This window comes from Taudactylus pleione, unplaced genomic scaffold (genome assembly GCF_031769625.1).
Source record: "Taudactylus pleione unplaced genomic scaffold, aTauple2 ptg000085l, whole genome shotgun sequence".
Classification (NCBI taxonomy): Eukaryota; Metazoa; Chordata; class Amphibia; order Anura; family Myobatrachidae; genus Taudactylus; species Taudactylus pleione.
This window is the reverse complement of record NW_028284487.1, coordinates 10440614-10446869: the sequence shown is the minus strand read 5'-3', so window position 1 is coordinate 10446869 and position 6256 is coordinate 10440614. Positions and strand designations below refer to the sequence as shown.

Genomic DNA, 6256 nt, shown 5'->3' with positions numbered 1-6256 from the left:
TCCATGGTGTAATGGTGAGCACTTTGGACTTTGAATCCAGTAATCTGATTTCAAATCTTGGCAGGACCTAACTTTGTTCAATTTCCTTAAAGTTGAATTTTAGGATAGCTTATCTATATTTAAACTTTGTATAAATCCCCTCATCTTCAGTGGTTTCTTTACTCCAAACTAATTTTGAAGCTGTTTCAAATCAGTTTTCAACTGGAGAGATGTTTGTCAAACATTTGAAAATAGGAAAAGTTGCAATAAGAATGCAGTGATCCATCACTTGTGCTATGGTTTTAAGATATTCTGGTTTTAAGAATTTTCTTCTTCAGTGTGCACTAATGAGAGTAAAGGTCTGTTCTTCTTCTCTTCTTAAAACTTAGTCCCCCATAGTAGATTCAATCACCAAATAAATGTCCTGATTGATTAATTAGCCTTAGCATTTCTTAGATTTGCCATATTGCTATATTTGAGAAAAAGTTTTCTATGTATGCCATATAGAGAAATGCTGCATCAGCCAATGGATGACATTTTTGTTTATTCCTAACATGGATTTAAAAATTCTCTGTTTTGTATGTGTCTATGATGTTCTCTAGCAAGTTTCAAGGGCTGCTAACTGTAGCCAATGCATTCATCCCACACTTCATGCACTCTGCGGCTTGATAAAATCCATTCTTGGAATTTCTTGTAGGACAACAAGAAAAAGCACATGGCCCGAATGGGGATCGAACCCATGACCTTGGCGTTATTAGCACCACGCTCTAACCAACTGAGCTAACCGGCCAAACATAAAAGCATCAGCAAACTCAAAAATGCCAAATGTACCTAAAACAGGAGAACATTCAGTATTTCAAATATCAGCAATATTGAGTAGAGGAAGACTCTCGAACAATGGGTTCCATGGTGTAATGGTGAGCACTTTGGACTTTGAATCCAGTAATCTGATTTCAAATCTTGGTGGGACCTAACTTTGTTCAATTTCCTTAAAGTTGAATTTTAGGATAGCTTATCTATATTTAAACTTTGTATAAATCCCATCATCTTCAGTGGTTTCTTTACTCCAAACTAATTTTGAAACTGTTTCAAATCAGTTTTCAACTGGAGAGATGTTTGTCAAACATTTGAAAATAGGAAAAGTTGCAATAAGAATGCAGTGATCCATCACTTGTGCTATGGTTTTAAGATATTCTGGTTTTAAGAATTTTCTTCTTCAGTGTGCACTAATGAGAGTAAAGGTCTGTTCTTCTTCTCTTCTTAAAACTTAGTCCCCCATAGTAGATTCAATCACCAAATAAATGTCCTGATTGATTAATTTGCCTTAGCATTTCTTAGATTTGCCATATCGCTATATTTGAGAAAAAGTTTTCTATGTATGCCATATAGAGAAATGCTGCATCAGCCAAAGGATGACATTTTGGTTTATTCCTAACATGGATTTAAAAATTCTCTGTTTTGTATGTGTCTATGATGTTCTCTAGCAAGTTTCAAGGGCTGCTAACTGTAGCCAATGCATTCATCCCATACTTCATGCACTTTGCCGCTGGATAAAATCCCTTCTTGGCATTTCTTGTAGGACAACAAGAAAAATCACATGGCCCGTATGGGGATTGAACACATGACCTTGGCTTTATTAGCACCACACTCTAACAAACTGAGCTAACCGGCCAAACATAAAAGCATCAGCAAACTCAAAAATGCCAAATGTACCTAAAACAGGAGAACATTCAGTATTTCAAATATCAGCAATATTGAGTAGAGGAAGACTCTCGAACAATGGGTTCCATGGTGTAATGGTGAGCACTTTGGACTTTGAATCCAGTAATCTGATTTCAAATCTTGGTGGGACCTAACTTTGTTCAATTTCCTTAAAGTTGAATTTTAGGATAGCTTATCTATATTTAAACTTTGTATAAATCCCATCATCTTCAGTGGTTTCTTTACTCCAAACTAATTTTGAAACTGTTTCAAATCAGTTTTCAACTGGAGAGATGTTTGTCAAACATTTGAAAACAGGAAAAGTTGCAATAAGAATGCAGTGATCCATCACTTGTGCTATGGTTTTAAGATATTCTGGTTTTAAGAATTTTCTTCTTCAGTGTGCACTAATGAGAGTAAAGGTCTGTTCTTCTTCTCTTCTTAAAACTTAGTCCCCCATAGTAGATTCAATCACCAAATAAATGTCCTGATTGATTAATTTGCCTTAGCATTTCTTAGATTTGCCATATCGCTATATTTGAGAAAAAGTTTTCTATGTATGCCATATAGAGAAATGCTGCATCAGCCAAAGGATGACATTTTGGTTTATTCCTAACATGGATTTAAAAATTCTCTGTTTTGTATGTGTCTATGATGTTCTCTAGCAAGTTTCAAGGGCTGCTAACTGTAGCCAATGCATTCATCCCAGACTTCATGCACTTTGCCGCTGGATAAAATCCCTTCTTGGCATTTATTGTAGGACAACAAGAAAAATCACATGGCCCGATTGGGGATCGAACCAATGACCTTGGCTTTATTAGCACCACGCTCTAACCAACTGAGCTAACCGGCCAAACATAAAAGCATCAGCAAACTAAAAAATGCCAAATGTACCTAAAACAGGAGAACATTCAGTATTTCAAATATCAGCAATATTGAGTAGAGGAAGACTCTCGAACAATGGGTTCCATGGTGTAATGGTGAGCACTTTGGACTTTGAATCCAGTAATCTGATTTCAAATCTTGGCAGGACCTAACTTTGTTCAATTTCCTTAAAGTTGAATTTTAGGATAGCTTATCTATATTTAAACTTTGTATAAATCCCCTCATCTTCAGTGGTTTCTTTACTCCAAACTAATTTTGAAACTGTTTCAAATCAGTTTTCAACTGGAGAGATGTTTGTCAAACATTTGAAAATAGGAAAAGTTGCAATAAGAATGCAGTGATCCATCACTTGTGCTATGGTTTTAAGATATTCTGGTTTTAAGAATTTTCTTCTTCAGTGTGCACTAATGAGAGTAAAGGTCTGTTCTTCTTCTCTTCTTAAAACTTAGTCCCCCATAGTAGATTCAATCACCAAATAAATGTCCTGATTGATTAATTAGCCTTAGCATTTCTTAGATTTGCCATATTGCTATATTTGAGAAAAAGTTTTCTATGTATGCCATATAGAGAAATGCTGCATCAGCCAAAGGATGACATTTTTGTTTATTCCTAACATGGATTTAAAAATTCTCTGTTTTGTATGTGTCTATGATGTTCTCTAGCAAGTTTCAAGGGCTGCTAACTGTAGCCAATGCATTCATCCCACACTTCATGCACTTTGCCGCTGGATAAAATCCCTTCTTGGAATTTCTTGTAGGACAACAAGAAAAAGCACATGGCCCGATTGGGGATCGAACCAATGACCTTGGCGTTATTAGCACCACGCTCTAACCAACTGAGCTAACCGGCCAAACATAAAAGCATCAGCAAACTCAAAAATGCCAAATGTACCTAAAACAGGAGAACATTCAGTATTTCAAATATCAGCAATATTGAGTAGAGGAAGACTCTCGAACAATGGGTTCCATGGTGTAATGGTGAGCACTTTGGACTTTGAATCCAGTAATCTGATTTCAAATCTTGGTGGGACCTAACTTTGTTCAATTTCCTTAAAGTTGAATTTTAGGATAGCTTATCTATATTTAAACTTTGTATAAATCCCATCATCTTCAGTGGTTTCTTTACTCCAAACTAATTTTGAAGCTGTTTCAAATCAGTTTTCAACTGGAGAGATGTTTGTCAAACATTTGAAATAAGGAAAAGTTGCAATAAGAATGCAGTGATCCATCACTTGTGCTATGGTTTTAAGATATTCTGGTTTTAAGAATTTTCTTCTTCAGAGTAAAGGTCTGTTCTTCTTCTCTTCTTAAAACTTAGTCCCCCCATAGTAGATTCAATCACCAAATAAATGTCCTGATTGATTAATTAGCCTTAGCATTTCTTAGATTTGCCATATTGCTATTTTTGAGAAAAAGTTTTCTATGTATGCCATATAGAGAAATGCTGCATCAGCCAAAGGATGACATTTTTGTTTATTCCTAACATGGATTTAAAAATTCTCTGTTTTGTATGTGTCTATGATGTTCTCTAGCAAGTTTCAAGGGCTGCTAACTGTAGCCAATGCATTCATCCCACACTTCATGCACTTTGCCGCTGGATAAAATCCCTTCTTGGAATTTCTTGTAGGACAACAAGAAAAAGCACATGGCCCGATTGGGGATCGAACCAATGACCTTGGCGTTATTAGCACCACGCTCTAACCAACTGAGCTAACCGGCCAAACATAAAAGCATCAGCAAACTCAAAAATGCCAAATGTACCTAAAACAGGAGAACATTCAGTATTTCAAATATCAGCAATATTGAGTAGAGGAAGACTCTCGAACAATGGGTTCCATGGTGTAATGGTGAGCACTTTGGACTTTGAATCCAGTAATCTGATTTCAAATCTTGGTGGGACCTAACTTTGTTCAATTTCCTTAAAGTTGAATTTTAGGATAGCTTATCTATATTTAAACTTTGTATAAATCCCATCATCTTCAGTGGTTTCTTTACTCCAAACTAATTTTGAAGCTGTTTCAAATCAGTTTTCAACTGGAGAGATGTTTGTCAAACATTTGAAATAAGGAAAAGTTGCAATAAGAATGCAGTGATCCATCACTTGTGCTATGGTTTTAAGATATTCTGGTTTTAAGAATTTTCTTCTTCAGAGTAAAGGTCTGTTCTTCTTCTCTTCTTAAAACTTAGTCCCCCCATAGTAGATTCAATCACCAAATAAATGTCCTGATTGATTAATTAGCCTTAGCATTTCTTAGATTTGCCATATTGCTATTTTTGAGAAAAAGTTTTCTATGTATGCCATATAGAGAAATGCTGCATCAGCCAAAGGATGACATTTTTGTTTATTCCTAACATGGATTTAAAAATTCTCTGTTTTGTATGTGTCTATGATGTTCTCTAGCAAGTTTCAAGGGCTGCTAACTGTAGCCAATGCATTCATCCCACACTTCATGCACGTTGCCGCTGGATAAAATCCCTTCTTGGAATTTCTTGTAGGACAACAAGAAAAAGCACATGGCCCGAATGGGGATCGAACCCATGACCTTGGCGTTATTAGCACCACGCTCTAACCAACTGAGCTAACCGGCCAAACATAAAAGCATCAGCAAACTCAAAAATGCCAAATGTACCTAAAACAGGAGAACATTCAGTATTTCAAAGATCAGCAATATTGAGTAGAGGAAGACTCTAGAACAATGGGTTCCATGGTGTAATGGTGAGCACTTTGGACTTTGAATCCAGTAATCTGATATCAAATCTTGGTGGGACCTAACTTTGTTCAATTTCCTTAAAGTTGAATTTTAGGATAGCTTATCTATATTTAAACTTTGTATAAATCCCATTCAGTGGTTTCTTTACTCCAAACTAATTTTGAAGCTGTTTCAAATCAGTTTTCAACTGGAGAGATGTTTGTCAAACATTTGAAAATAGGAAAAGTTGCAATAAGAATGCAGTGATCCATCACTTGTGCTATGGTTTTAAGATATTCTGGTTTTAAGAATTTTCTTCTTCAGTGTGCAATAATGAGAGTAAAGGTCTGTTCTTCTTCTCTTCTTAAAACTTAGTCCCCCATAGTAGATTCAATCACCAAATAAATGTCCTGATTGATTAATTTGCCTTAGCATTTCTTAGATTTGCCATATTGCTATATTTGAGAAAAAGTTTTCTATGTATGCCATATAGAGAAATGCTGCATCAGCCAAAGGATGACATTTTTTTTTATTCCTAACATGGATTTAAAAATTCTCTGTTTTGTATGTGTCTATGATGTTCTCTAGCAAGTTTCAAGGGCTGCTAACTGTAGCCAATGCATTCATCCCACACTTCATGCACTTTGCCGCTGGATAAAATCCCTTCTTGGCATTTCTTGTAGGACAACAAGAAAAAACACATGGCCCGTATGGGGATCGAACACATGACCTTGGCTTTATTAGCACCACACTCTAACAAACTGAGCTAACAAGCCAAACATAAAAGCATCAGCAAACTCAAAAATGCCAAATGTACCTAAAACAGGAGAACATTCAGTATTTCAAAGATCAGCAATATTGAGTAGAGGAAGACTCTCGAACAATGGGTTCCATGGTGTAATGGTGAGCACTTTGGACTTTGAATCCAGTAATCTGATTTCAAATCTTGGTGGGACCTAACTTTGTTCAATTTCCTTAAAGTTGAATTTTAGGATAGCTTAT

At 35.9% G+C, this 6256-nt stretch overlaps 2 non-coding genes across 2 annotated transcripts; both read right to left on the bottom strand.

Moving 5' to 3' along the window:
* Positions 1 to 695: 695 nt before the first annotated feature.
* Positions 696 to 769, bottom strand: TRNAI-AAU (transfer RNA isoleucine (anticodon AAU)). Its single transcript has one exon. It is a non-coding gene; the product is annotated as a tRNA-Ile (tRNA).
* A 4310-nt stretch (positions 770 to 5079) lies between these two features.
* TRNAI-AAU (transfer RNA isoleucine (anticodon AAU)) lies at positions 5080 to 5153 on the bottom strand. The gene has a single exon. It is a non-coding gene; the product is annotated as a tRNA-Ile (tRNA).
* Between the last annotated feature and the right edge of the window lie 1103 nt (positions 5154 to 6256).